The sequence below is a fragment of the Lithobates pipiens genome, unplaced genomic scaffold (genome assembly GCF_037356315.1).
Source record: "Lithobates pipiens isolate NorthernLeopardFrog02 unplaced genomic scaffold, aLitPip1_a1.2 Scaffold_1, whole genome shotgun sequence".
NCBI classification, from domain to species: Eukaryota; Metazoa; Chordata; class Amphibia; order Anura; family Ranidae; genus Lithobates; species Lithobates pipiens.
In genome coordinates, this window is record NW_027507685.1 from 62399730 (window position 1) to 62413323 (window position 13594).

Genomic DNA, 13594 nt, shown 5'->3' on the forward strand with positions numbered 1-13594 from the left:
AATATCATCTACTCGTGGTACTCTATTGATCTATTACCATTGTCAAGGAGCTGTATGAACACTCTGAACCTAGGCCCTTTTGCAAATGCACTTCTTAAAGCATGACCTTGCACCAAGTCATACATTTCAGATGCTTTCTACCAAATCTCCTTGAGCAAAAAAAGTAGAAGATGTCCCAGGTGATCTTCGAGTGTTTGGTTGATCCGGGCGCCACAAACCAGAATCATGTCCTTGTGGCAGACCGCGTGGCCTAATGGATAAGGCTTCTGACTTCGGATCAGAAGATTGAGGGTTCGAGTCCCTTCGTGGTCGTTTTCTATGCTGCTTTCCAGTTCCTTCCTGTGACCTTCACTCGTAAATTCTAGCTTTAGCCATAACAACGTTCTTCTTGCTGGAGGCTTCCAATTTGCTGAAGCCCAGAGCCTCCAAACAGAAGTAAATCATAAAGTGGAAGTAAACCAATTGATTTAAGGGTTTCAAAACACAGTTACATGCCTGGAATCCCGGGATTGATAACTGTCCCATTTGCTTGTGTTCTCAACCAAACTATCAAATCATCAAATGGCTGGTGTCATAACTTAAATATGCCTAAAATGGGAGAGCAACTGAGTATGTGCAGAGCAGGTTGAAACAGCGTATTACTGGATTTCAAAGTGTATAGAAGCATATTTTTTAATGTTTTACATGAGTATATATGCAAAATGGGACAACCGGAAGAGATGTAGCAGGACTTACTTTTCTGACTAAAGTTGCACTTTAAATGACAGATTTAACAGCATGGTCTAGCAGATTTTCCTCAAGAATTTTATCTTTATGTAGGATGTGCAAAGTTTTTGGATTTTTTTTCATGTTTTTTTGTCGGTGACATGGTAGCATGAAAACACAGCGGGAGTGGTGATTGTAGTTCAAGCTAAATGTGTAAACAGATTGTCAGAAGTGGGATTTGAACCCACGCCTCCATTTGGAGACCAGAACACCCACACAATGTGAAGAAACAGCTCTTGAGTCTGGCGCCTTAGACCACTTGGCCAAGCTGACAAGATATATTGAGGTCCTTTGGCTTCCTCTGGAAATATCATCTACTCGTGGTACTCTATTGATCTATTACCATTGTCAAGGAGCTGTATGAACACTCTGAACCTAGGCCCTTTTGCAAATGCACTTCTTAAAGCATGACCTTGCACCAAGTCATACATTTCAGATCCTTTCTACCAAATCTCCTTGAGCAAAAAAAGTAGAAGATGTCCCAGGTGATCTTCGAGTGTTTGGTTGATCCGGGCGCCACAAACCAGAATCATGTCCTTGTGGCAGACCGCGTGGCCTAATGGATAAGGCGTCTGACTTCGGATCAGAAGATTGAGGGTTCGAGTCCCTTCGTGGTCGTTTTCTATGCTGCTTTCCAGTTCCTTCCTGTGACCTTCACTCGTAAATTCTTGCTTTAGCCATAACAACGTGCTTCTTGCTGGAGGCTTCCAATTTGCTGAAGCCCAGAGCCTCCAAACAGAAGTAAATCATAAAGTGGAAGTAAACCAATTGATTTAAGGGTTTCAAAACACAGTTACATGCCTTGAATCCCGGGATTGATAACTGTCCCATTTGCTTGTGTTCTCAACCAAACTATCAAATCATCAAATGGCTGGTGTCATAACTTAAATATGCCTAAAATGGGAGAGCAACTGAGTATGTGCAGAGCAGGTTGAAACAGCGTATTACTGGATTTCAAAGTGTATAGAAGCATATTTTTTAATGTTTTACATGAGTATATATGCAAAATGGGACAACCGGAAGAGATGTAGCAGGACTTACTTTTCTGACTAAAGTTGCACTTTAAATGACAGATTTAACAGCATGGTCTAGCAGATTTTCCTCAAGAATTTTATCTTTATGTAGGATGTGCAAAGTTTTTGGATTTTTTTTCATGTTTTTTTGTCGGTGACATGGTAGCATGAAAACACAGCGGGAGTGGTGATTGTAGTTCAAGCTAAATGTGTAAACAGATTGTCAGAAGTGGGATTTGAACCCACGCCTCCATTTGGAGACCAGAACACCCACACAATGTGAAGAAACAGCTCTTGAGTCTGGCGCCTTAGACCACTCGGCCAAGCTGACAAGATATATTGAGGTGCTATGGCTTCCTCTGGAAATATCATCTACTCGTGGTACTCTATTGATCTATTACCATTGTCAAGGAGCTGTATGAACACTCTGAACCTAGGCCCTTTTGCAAATGCACTTCTTAAAGCATGACCTTGCACCAAGTCATACATTTCAGATCCTTTCTACCAAATCTCCTTGAGCAAAAAAAGTAGAAGATGTCCCAGGTGATCTTCGAGTGTTTGGTTGATCCGGGCGCCACAAACCAGAATCATGTCCTTGTGGCAGACCGCGTGGCCTAATGGATAAGGCGTCTGACTTCGGATCAGAAGATTGAGGCTTCGAGTCCCTTCGTGGTTGTTTTCTATGCTGCTTTCCAGTTCCTTCCTGTGACCTTCACTCGTAAATTCTTGCTTTAGCCATAACAACGTGCTTCTTGCTGGAGGCTTCCAATTTGCTGAAGCCCAGAGCCTCCAAACAGAAGTAAATCATAAAGTGGAAGTAAACCAATTGATTTAAGGGTTTCAAAACACAGTTACATGCCTGGAATCCCGGGATTGATAACTGTCCCATTTGCTTGTGTTCTCAACCAAACTATCAAATCATCAAATGGCTGGTGTCATAACTTAAATATGCCTAAAATGGGAGAGCAACTGAGTATGTGCAGAGCAGGTTGAAACAGCGTATTACTGGATTTCAAAGTGTATAGAACCATATTTTTTAATGTTTTACATGAGTATATATGCAAAATGGGACAACCGGAAGAGATGTAGCAGGACTTACTTTTCTGACTAAAGTGTCACTTTAAATGACAGATTTAACAGCATGGTCTAGCAGATTTTCCTCAAGAATTTGATCTTTATGTAGGATGTGCAAAGTTTTTGGATTTTTTTTCATGTTTTTTTGTCGGTGACATGGTAGCATGAAAACACAGCGGGAGTGGTGATTTTAGTTCAAGCTAAATGTGTAAACAGATTGTCAGAAGTGGGATTTGAACCCACGCCTCCATTTGGAGACCAGAACACCCACACAATGTGAAGAAACAGCTCTTGAGTCTGGCGCCTTAGACCACTCGGCCATCCTGACAAGATATATTGAGGTGCTATGGCTTCCTCTGGAAATATCATCTACTCGTGGTACTCTATTGATCTATTACCATTGTCAAGGAGCTGTATGAACACTCTGAACCTAGGCCCTTTTGCAAATGCACTTCTTAAAGCATGACCTTGCACCAAGTCATACATTTCAGATCCTTTCTACCAAATCTCCTTGAGCAAAAAAAGTAGAAGCTGTCCCAGGTGATCTTCGACTGTTTGGTTGATCCGGGCGCCACAAACCAGAATCATGTCCTTGTGGCAGACTGCGTGGCCTAATGGATAAGGCGTCTGACTTCGGATCAGAAGATTGAGCGTTCGAGTCCTTTCGTGGTTGTTTTCTATGCTGCTTTCCAGTTCCTTCCTGTGACCTTCACTCGTAAATTCTTGCTTTAGCCATAACAACGTGCTTCTTGCTGGAGGCTTCCAATTTGCTGAAGCCCAGAGCCTCCAAACAGAAGTAAATCATAAAGTGGAAGTAAACCAATTGATTTAAGGGTTTCAAAACACAGTTACATGCCTGGAATCCCGGGATTGATAACTGTCCCATTTGCTTGTGTTCTCAACCAAACTATCAAATCATCAAATGGCTGGTGTCATAACTTAAATATGCCTAAAATGGGAGAGCAACTGAGTATGTGCAGAGCAGGTTGAAACAGCGTATTACTGGATTTCAAAGTGTATAGAAGCATATTTTTTAATGTTTCACATGAGTATATATGCAAAATGGGACAACCGGAAGAGATGTAGCAGGACTTACTTTTCTGACTAAAGTGTCACTTTAAATGACAGATTTAACAGCATGGTCTAGCAGATTTTCCTCAAGAATTTGATCTTTATGTAGGATGTGCAAAGTTTTTGGATTTTTTTTCATGTTTTTTTGTCGGTGACATGGTAGCATGAAAACACAGCGGGAGTGGTGATTGTAGTTCAAGCTAAATGTGTAAACAGATTGTCAGAAGTGGGATTTGAACCCACGCCTCCATTTGGAGACCAGAACACCCACACAATGTGAAGAAACAGCTCTTGAGTCTGGCGCCTTAGACCACTCGGCCATCCTGACAAGATATATTGAGGTGCTATGGCTTCCTCTGGAAATATCATCTACTCGTGGTACTCTATTGATCTATTACCATTGTCAAGGAGCTGTATGAACACTCTGAACCTAGGCCCTTTTGCAAATGCACTTCTTAAAGCATGACCTTGCACCAAGTCATACATTTCAGATCCTTTCTACCAAATCTCCTTGAGCAAAAAATGTAGAAGATGTCCCAGGTGATCTTCGAGTGTTTGGTTGATCCGGGCGCCACAAACCAGAATCATGTCCTTGTGGCAGACCGCGTGGCCTAATGGATAAGGCGTCTGACTTCGGATCAGAAGATTGAGGGTTCGAGTCCCTTCGTGGTCGTTTTCTATGCTGCTTTCCAGTTCCTTCCTGTGACCTTCACTCGTAAATTCTTGCTTTAGCCATAACAACGTGCTTCTTGCTGGAGGCTTCCAATTTGCTGAAGCCCAGAGCCTCCAAACAGAAGTAAATCATAAAGTGGAAGTAAACCAATTGATTTAAGGGTTTCAAAACACAGTTACATGCCTTGAATCCCGGGATTGATAACTGTCCCATTTGCTTGTGTTCTCAACCAAACTATCAAATCATCAAATGGCTGGTGTCATAACTTAAATATGCCTAAAATGGGAGAGCAACTGAGTATGTGCAGAGCAGGTTGAAACAGCGTATTACTGGATTTCAAAGTGTATAGAAGCATATTTTTTAATGTTTTACATGAGTATATATGCAAAATGGGACAACCGGAAGAGATGTAGCAGGACTTACTTTTCTGACTAAAGTGTCACTTTAAATGACAGATTTAACAGCATGGTCTAGCAGATTTTCCTCAAGAATTTGATCTTTATGTAGGATGTGCAAAGTTTTTGGATTTTTTTTCATGTTTTTTTGTCGGTGACATGGTAGCATGAAAACACAGCGGGAGTGGTGATTGTAGTTCAAGCTAAATGTGTAAACAGATTGTCAGAAGTGGGATTTGAACCCATGCCTCCATTTGGAGACCAGAACACCCACACAATGTGAAGAAACAGCTCTTGAGTCTGGCGCCTTAGACCACTCGGCCATCCTGACAAGATATATTGAGGTGCTATGGCTTCCTCTGGAAATATCATCTACTCGTGGTACTCTATTGATCTATTACCATTGTCAAGGAGCTGTATGAACACTCTGAACCTAGGCCCTTTTGCAAATGCACTTCTTAAAGCATGACCTTGCACCAAGTCATACATTTCAGATCCTTTCTACCAAATCTCCTTGAGCAAAAAATGTAGAAGATGTCCCAGGTGATCTTCGAGTGTTTGGTTGATCCGGGCGCCACAAACCAGAAACATGTCCTTGTGGCAGACCGCGTGGCCTAATGGATAAGGCGTCTGACTTCAGATCAGAAGATTGAGGGTTCGAGTCCCTTCGTGGTCGTTTTCTATGCTGCTTTCCAGTTCCTTCCTGTGACCTTCACTCGTAAATTCTTGCTTTAGCCATAACAACGTGCTTCTTGCTGGAGGCTTCCAATTTGCTGAAGCCCAGAGCCTCCAAACAGAAGTAAATCATAAAGTGGAAGTAAACCAATTGATTTAAGGGTTTCAAAACACAGTTACATGCCTTGAATCCCGGGATTGATAACTGTCCCATTTGCTTGTGTTCTCAACCAAACTATCAAATCATCAAATGGCTGGTGTCATAACTTAAATATGCCTAAAATGGGAGAGCAACTGAGTATGTGCAGAGCAGGTTGAAACAGCGTATTACTGGATTTCAAAGTGTATAGAAGCATATTTTTTAATGTTTTACATGAGTATATATGCAAAATGGGACAACCGGAAGAGATGTAGCAGGACTTACTTTTCTGACTAAAGTTGCACTTTAAATGACAGATTTAACAGCATGGTCTAGCAGATTTTCCTCAAGAATTTGATCTTTATGTAGGATGTGCAAAGTTTTTGGATTTTTTTTTCATGTTTTTTTGTCGGTGACATGGTAGCATGAAAACACAGCGGGAGTGGTGATTGTAGTTCAAGCTAAATGTGTAAACAGATTGTCAGAAGTGGGATTTGAACCCACGCCTCCATTTGGAGACCAGAACACCCACACAATGTGAAGAAACAGCTCTTGAGTCTGGCGCCTTAGACCACTCGGCCATCCTGACAAGATATATTGAGGTGCTATGGCTTCCTCTGGAAATATCATCTACTCGTGGTACTCTATTGATCTATTACCATTGTCAAGGAGCTGTATGAACACTCTGAACCTAGGCCCTTTTGCAAATGCACTTCTTAAAGCATGACCTTGCACCAAGTCATACATTTCAGATCCTTTCTACCAAATCTCCTTGAGCAAAAAAAGTAGAAGATGTCCCAGGTGATCTTCGAGTGTTTGGTTGATCCGGGCGCCACAAACCAGAATCATGTCCTTGTGGCAGACCGCGTGGCCTAATGGATAAGGTGTCTGACTTCGGATCAGAAGATTGAGGGTTCGAGTCCCTTCGTGGTTGTTTTCTATGCTGCTTTCCAGTTCCTTCCTGTGACCTTCACTCGTAAATTCTTGCTTTAGCCATAACAACGTGCTTCTTGCTGGAGGCTTCCAATTTGCTGAAGCCCAGAGCCTCCAAACAGAAGTAAATCATAAAGTGGAAGTAAACCAATTGATTTAAGGGTTTCAAAACACAGTTACATGCCTTGAATCCCGGGATTGATAACTGTCCCATTTGCTTGTGTTCTCAACCAAACTATCAAATCATCAAATGGCTGGTGTCATAACTTAAATATGCCTAAAATGGGAGAGCAACTGAGTATGTGCAGAGCAGGTTGAAACAGCGTATTACTGGATTTCAAAGTGTATAGAACCATATTTTTAAATGTTTTACATGAGTATATATGCAAAATGGGACAACCGGAAGAGATGTAGCAGGACTTACTTTTCTGACTAAAGTGTCACTTTAAATGACAGATTTAACAGCATGGTCTAGCAGATTTTCCTCAAGAATTTGATCTTTATGTAGGATGTGCAAAGTTTTTGGATTTTTTTTCTGTTTTTTTGTCGGTGACATGGCAGCATGAAAACACAGCGGGAGTGGTGATTGTAGTTCAAGCTAAATGTGTAAACAGATTGTCAGAAGAGGGATTTGAACCCACGCCTCCATTTGGAGACCAGAACACCCACACAATGTGAAGAAACAGCTCTTGAGTCTGGCGCCTTAGACCACTCGGCCATCCTGTCAAGATATATTGAGGTGCTATGGCTTCCTCTGGAAATATCATCTACTCGTGGTACTCTATTGATCTATTACCATTGTCAAGGAGCTGTATGAACACTCTGAACCTAGGCCCTTTTGCAAATGCACTTCTTAAAGCATGACCTTGCACCAAGTCATACATTTCAGATCCTTTCTACCAAATCTCCTTGAGCAAAAAAAGTAGAAGATGTCCCAGGTGATCTTCGACTGTTTGGTTGATCCGGGCGCCACAAACCAGAATCATGTCCTTGTGGCAGACCGCGTGGCCTAATGGATAAGTCGTAAGGCTTCGGATCAGAAGATTGAGCGTTCGAGTCCTTTCGTGGTTGTTTTCTATGCTGCTTTCCAGTTCCTTCCTGTGACCTTCACTCGTAAATTCTTGCTTTAGCCATAACAACGTGCTTCTTGCTGGAGGCTTCCAATTTGCTGAAGCCCAGAGCCTCCAAACAGAAGTAAATCATAAAGTGGAAGTAAACCAATTGATTTAAGGGTTTCAAAACACAGTTACATGCCTGGAATCCCGGGATTGATAACTGTCCCATTTGCTTGTGTTCTCAACCAAACTATCAAATCATCAAATGGCTGGTGTCATAACTTAAATATGCCTAAAATGGGAGAGCAACTGAGTATGTGCAGAGCAGGTTGAAACAGCGTATTACTGGATTTCAAAGTGTATAGAAGCATATTTTTTAATGTTTTACATGAGTATATATGCAAAATGGGACAACCGGAAGAGATGTAGCAGGACTTACTTTTCTGACTAAAGTTGCACTTTAAATGACAGATTTAACAGCATGGTCTAGCAGATTTTCCTCAAGAATTTGATCTTTATGTAGGATGTGCAAAGTTTTTGGATTTTTTTTCATGTTTTTTTGTCGGTGACATGGTAGCATGAAAACACAGCGGGAGTGGTGATTGTAGTTCAAGCTAAATGTGTAAACAGATTGTCAGAAGTGGGATTTGAACCCACGCCTCCATTTGGAGACCAGAACACCCACACAATGTGAAGAAACAGCTCTTGAGTCTGGCGCCTTAGACCACTCGGCCATTGAGCAAGATATATTGAGGTGCTATGGCTTCCTCTGGAAATATCATCTACTCGTGGTACTCTATTGATCTATTACCATTGTCAAGGAGCTGTATGAACACTCTGAACCTAGGCCCTTTTGCAAATGCACTTCTTAAAGCATGACCTTGCACCAAGTCATACATTTCAGATCCTTTCTACCAAATCTCCTTGAGCAAAAAATGTAGAAGATGTCCCAGGTGATCTTCGAGTGTTTGGTTGATCCGGGCGCCACAAACCAGAATCATGTCCTTGTGGCAGACCGCGTGGCCTAATGGATAAGGCGTCTGACTTCGGATCAGAAGATTGAGGGTTCGAGTCCCTTCGTGGTCGTTTTCTATGCTGCTTTCCAGTTCCTTCCTGTGACCTTCACTCGTAAATTCTTGCTTTAGCCATAACAACGTGCTTCTTGCTGGAGGCTTCCAATTTGCTGAAGCCCAGAGCCTCCAAACAGAAGTAAATCATAAAGTGGAAGTAAACCAATTGATTTAAGGGTTTCAAAACACAGTTACATGCCTTGAATCCCGGGATTGATAACTGTCCCATTTGCTTGTGTTCTCAACCAAACTATCAAATCATCAAATGGCTGGTGTCATAACTTAAATATGCCTAAAATGGGAGAGCAACTGAGTATGTGCAGAGCAGGTTGAAACAGCGTATTACTGGATTTCAAAGTGTATAGAAGCATATTTTTTAATGTTTTACATGAGTATATATGCAAAATGGGACAACCGGAAGAGATGTAGCAAGACTTACTTTTCTGACTAAAGTTGCACTTTAAATGACAGATTTAACAGCATGATCTAGCAGATTTTCCTCAAGAATTTGATCTTTATGTAGGATGTGCAAAGTTTTTGGATTTTTTTTCATGTTTTTTTGTCGGTGACATGGTAGCATGAAAACACAGCGGGAGTGGTGATTGTAGTTCAAGCTAAATGTGTAAACAGATTGTCAGAAGTGGGATTTGAACCCACGCCTCCATTTGGAGACCAGAACACCCACACAATGTGAAGAAACGGCTCTTGAGTCTGGCGCCTTAGACCACTCGGCCATCCTGACAAGATATATTGAGGTGCTATGGCTTCCTCTGGAAATATCATCTACTCGTGGTACTCTATTGATCTATTACCATTGTCAAGGAGCTGTATGAACACTCTGAACCTAGGCCCTTTTGCAAATGCACTTCTTAAAGCATGACCTTGCACCAAGTCATACATTTCAGATCCTTTCTACCAAATCTCCTTGAGCAAAAAATGTAGAAGATGTCCCAGGTGATCTTCGAGTGTTTGGTTGATCCGGGCGCCACAAACCAGAATCATGTCCTTGTGGCAGACCGCGTGGCCTAATGGATAAGGCGTCTGACTTCGGATCAGAAGATTGAGGGTTCGAGTCCCTTCGTGGTCGTTTTCTATGCTGCTTTCCAGTTCCTTCCTGTGACCTTCACTCGTAAATTCTTGCTTTAGCCATAACAACGTGCTTCTTGCTGGAGGCTTCCAATTTGCTGAAGCCCAGAGCCTCCAAACAGAAGTAAATCATAAAGTGGAAGTAAACCAATTGATTTAAGGGTTTCAAAACACAGTTACATGCCTTGAATCCCGGGATTGATAACTGTCCCATTTGCTTGTGTTCTCAACCAAACTATCAAATCATCAAATGGCTGGTGTCATAACTTAAATATGCCTAAAATGGGAGAGCAACTGAGTATGTGCAGAGCAGGTTGAAACAGCGTATTACTGGATTTCAAAGTGTATAGAAGCATATTTTTTAATGTTTTACATGAGTATATATGCAAAATGGGACAACCGGAAGAGATGTAGCAGGACTTACTTTTCTGACTAAAGTGTCACTTTAAATGACAGATTTAACAGCATGGTCTAGCAGATTTTCCTCAAGAATTTGATCTTTATGTAGGATGTGCAAAGTTTTTGGATTTTTTTTCATGTTTTTTTGTCGGTGACATGGTAGCATGAAAACACAGCGGGAGTGGTGATTGTAGTTCAAGCTAAATGTGTAAACAGATTGTCAGAAGTGGGATTTGAACCCACGCCTCCATTTGGAGACCAGAACACCCACACAATGTGAAGAAACAGCTCTTGAGTCTGGCGCCTTAGACCACTCGGCCATCCTGACAAGATATATTGAGGTGCTATGGCTTCCTCTGGAAATATCATCTACTCGTGGTACTCTATTGATCTATTACCATTGTCAAGGAGCTGTATGAACACTCTGAACCTAGGCCCTTTTGCAAATGCACTTCTTAAAGCATGACCTTGCACCAAGTCATACATTTCAGATCCTTTCTACCAAATCTCCTTGAGCAAAAAAAGTAGAAGATGTCCCAGGTGATCTTCGACTGTTTGGTTGATCCGGGCGCCACAAACCAGAATCATGTCCTTGTGGCAGACCGCGTGGCCTAATGGATAAGGCGTAAGGCTTCGGATCAGAAGATTGAGCGTTCGAGTCCTTTCGTGGTTGTTTTCTATGCTGCTTTCCAGTTCCTTCCTGTGACCTTCACTCGTAAATTCTTGCTTTAGCCATAACAACGTGCTTCTTGCTGGAGGCTTCCAATTTGCTGAAGCCCAGAGCCTCCAAACAGAAGTAAATCATAAAGTGGAAGTAAACCAATTGATTTAAGGGTTTCAAAACACAGTTACATGCCTGGAATCCCGGGATTGATAACTGTCCCATTTGCTTGTGTTCTCAACCAAACTATCAAATCATCAAATGGCTGGTGTCATAACTTAAATATGCCTAAAATGGGAGAGCAACTGAGTATGTGCAGAGCAGGTTGAAACAGCGTATTACTGGATTTCAAAGTGTATAGAAGCATATTTTTTAATGTTTCACATGAGTATATATGCAAAATGGGACAACCGGAAGAGATGTAGCAGGACTTACTTTTCTGACTAAAGTGTCACTTTAAATGACAGATTTAACAGCATGGTCTAGCAGATTTTCCTCAAGAATTTGATCTTTATGTAGAATGTGCAAAGTTTTTGGATTTTTTTTCATGTTTTTTTGTCGGTGACATGGTAGCATGAAAACACAGCGGGAGTGGTGATTGTAGTTCAAGCTAAATGTGTAAACAGATTGTCAGAAGTGGGATTTGAACCCACGCCTCCATTTGGAGACCAGAACACCCACACAATGTGAAGAAACAGCTCTTGAGTCTGGCGCCTTAGACCACTCGGCCATCCTGACAAGATATATTGAGGTGCTATGGCTTCCTCTGGAAATATCATCTACTCGTGGTACTCTATTGATCTATTACCATTGTCAAGGAGCTGTATGAACACTCTGAACCTAGGCCCTTTTGCAAATGCACTTCTTAAAGCATGACCTTGCACCAAGTCATACATTTCAGATCCTTTCTACCAAATCTCCTTGAGCAAAAAAAGTAGAAGATGTCCCAGGTGATCTTCGACTGTTTGGTTGATCCGGGCGCCACAAACCAGAATCATGTCCTTGTGGCAGACCGCGTGGCCTAATGGATAAGGCGTAAGGCTTCGGATCAGAAGATTGAGCGTTCGAGTCCTTTCGTGGTTGTTTTCTATGCTGCTTTCCAGTTCCTTCCTGTGACCTTCACTCGTAAATTCTTGCTTTAGCCATAACAACGTGCTTCTTGCTGGAGGCTTCCAATTTGCTGAAGCCCAGAGCCTCCAAACAGAAGTAAATCATAAAGTGGAAGTAAACCAATTGATTTAAGGGTTTCAAAACACAGTTACATGCCTGGAATCCCGGGATTGATAACTGTCCCATTTGCTTGTGTTCTCAACCAAACTATCAAATCATCAAATGGCTGGTGTCATAACTTAAATATGCCTAAAATGGGAGAGCAACTGAGTATGTGCAGAGCAGGTTGAAACAGCGTATTACTGGATTTCAAAGTGTATAGAAGCATATTTTTTAATGTTTCACATGAGTATATATGCAAAATGGGACAACTGGAAGAGATGTAGCAGGACTTACTTTTCTGACTAAAGTGTCACTTTAAATGACAGATTTAACAGCATGGTCTAGCAGATTTTCCTCAAGAATTTGATCTTTATGTAGGATGTGCAAAGTTTTTGGATTTTTTTTCATGTTTTTTTGTCGGTGACATGGTAGCATGAAAACACAGCGGGAGTGGTGATTGTAGTTCAAGCTAAATGTGTAAACAGATTGTCAGAAGTGGGATTTGAACCCACGCCTCCATTTGGAGACCAGAACACCCACACAATGTGAAGAAACAGCTCTTGAGTCTGGCGCCTTAGACCACTCGGCCATCCTGACAAGATATATTGAAGTGCTATGGCTTCCTCTGGAAATATCATCTACTCGTGGTACTCTATTGATCTATTACCATTGTCAAGGAGCTGTATGAACACTCTGAACCTAGGCCCTTTTGCAAATGCACTTCTTAAAGCATGACCTTGCACCAAGTCATACATTTCAGATCCTTTCTACCAAATCTCCTTGAGCAAAAAAAGTAGAAGATGTCCCAGGTGATCTTCGACTGTTTGGTTGATCCGGGCGCCACAAACCAGAATCATGTCCTTGTGGCAGACCGCGTGGCCTAATGGATAAGGCGTAAGGCTTCGGATCAGAAGATTGAGCGTTCGAGTCCTTTCGTGGTTGTTTTCTATGCTGCTTTCCAGTTCCTTCCTGTGACCTTCACTCGTAAATTCTTGCTTTAGCCATAACAACGTGCTTCTTGCTGGAGGCTTCCAATTTGCTGAAGCCCAGAGCCTCCAAACAGAAGTAAATCATAAAGTGGAAGTAAACCAATTGATTTAAGGGTTTCAAAACACAGTTACATGCCTGGAATCCCGGGATTGATAACTGTCCCATTTGCTTGTGTTCTCAACCAAACTATCAAATCATCAAATGGCTGGTGTCATAACTTAAATATGCCTAAAATGGGAGAGCAACTGAGTATGTGCAGAGCAGGTTGAAACAGCGTATTACTGGATTTCAAAGTGTATAGAAGCATATTTTTTAATGTTTCACATGAGTATATATGCAAAATGGGACAACCGGAAGAGATGTAGCAGGACTTACTTTTCTGA

The 13594-nt window shown here is 41.7% G+C and overlaps 11 non-coding genes across 11 annotated transcripts; 4 read left to right on the forward strand and 7 right to left on the reverse strand.

Annotated features, from left to right (window-relative positions):
• The first annotated feature begins 1310 nt into the window (after nucleotides 1–1310).
• TRNAR-UCG (transfer RNA arginine (anticodon UCG)) lies at nucleotides 1311–1383 on the forward strand. The gene has a single exon. It is a non-coding gene; the product is annotated as a tRNA-Arg (tRNA).
• Nucleotides 1384–3070: 1687 nt separating this feature from the next.
• TRNAL-CAA (transfer RNA leucine (anticodon CAA)) lies at nucleotides 3071–3180 on the reverse strand. The gene is made up of 2 exons: nucleotides 3143–3180; nucleotides 3071–3116 (listed from the first exon to the last, which is right to left on the reverse strand). It is a non-coding gene; the product is annotated as a tRNA-Leu (tRNA).
• A 961-nt stretch (nucleotides 3181–4141) lies between these two features.
• On the reverse strand, nucleotides 4142–4251 carry TRNAL-CAA (transfer RNA leucine (anticodon CAA)). The gene is made up of 2 exons: nucleotides 4214–4251; nucleotides 4142–4187 (listed from the first exon to the last, which is right to left on the reverse strand). It is a non-coding gene; the product is annotated as a tRNA-Leu (tRNA).
• Nucleotides 4252–4523: 272 nt separating this feature from the next.
• On the forward strand, nucleotides 4524–4596 carry TRNAR-UCG (transfer RNA arginine (anticodon UCG)). Its single transcript has one exon. It is a non-coding gene; the product is annotated as a tRNA-Arg (tRNA).
• Nucleotides 4597–6284: 1688 nt separating this feature from the next.
• Nucleotides 6285–6394, reverse strand: TRNAL-CAA (transfer RNA leucine (anticodon CAA)). The gene is made up of 2 exons: nucleotides 6357–6394; nucleotides 6285–6330 (listed from the first exon to the last, which is right to left on the reverse strand). It is a non-coding gene; the product is annotated as a tRNA-Leu (tRNA).
• A 2412-nt stretch (nucleotides 6395–8806) lies between these two features.
• TRNAR-UCG (transfer RNA arginine (anticodon UCG)) lies at nucleotides 8807–8879 on the forward strand. The gene has a single exon. It is a non-coding gene; the product is annotated as a tRNA-Arg (tRNA).
• A 616-nt stretch (nucleotides 8880–9495) lies between these two features.
• On the reverse strand, nucleotides 9496–9605 carry TRNAL-CAA (transfer RNA leucine (anticodon CAA)). The gene is made up of 2 exons: nucleotides 9568–9605; nucleotides 9496–9541 (listed from the first exon to the last, which is right to left on the reverse strand). It is a non-coding gene; the product is annotated as a tRNA-Leu (tRNA).
• A 272-nt stretch (nucleotides 9606–9877) lies between these two features.
• Nucleotides 9878–9950, forward strand: TRNAR-UCG (transfer RNA arginine (anticodon UCG)). The gene has a single exon. It is a non-coding gene; the product is annotated as a tRNA-Arg (tRNA).
• A 616-nt stretch (nucleotides 9951–10566) lies between these two features.
• TRNAL-CAA (transfer RNA leucine (anticodon CAA)) lies at nucleotides 10567–10676 on the reverse strand. The gene is made up of 2 exons: nucleotides 10639–10676; nucleotides 10567–10612 (listed from the first exon to the last, which is right to left on the reverse strand). It is a non-coding gene; the product is annotated as a tRNA-Leu (tRNA).
• A 961-nt stretch (nucleotides 10677–11637) lies between these two features.
• Nucleotides 11638–11747, reverse strand: TRNAL-CAA (transfer RNA leucine (anticodon CAA)). The gene is made up of 2 exons: nucleotides 11710–11747; nucleotides 11638–11683 (listed from the first exon to the last, which is right to left on the reverse strand). It is a non-coding gene; the product is annotated as a tRNA-Leu (tRNA).
• Nucleotides 11748–12708: 961 nt separating this feature from the next.
• Nucleotides 12709–12818, reverse strand: TRNAL-CAA (transfer RNA leucine (anticodon CAA)). Its single transcript has 2 exons — nucleotides 12781–12818; nucleotides 12709–12754 (listed from the first exon to the last, which is right to left on the reverse strand). It is a non-coding gene; the product is annotated as a tRNA-Leu (tRNA).
• Between the last annotated feature and the right edge of the window lie 776 nt (nucleotides 12819–13594).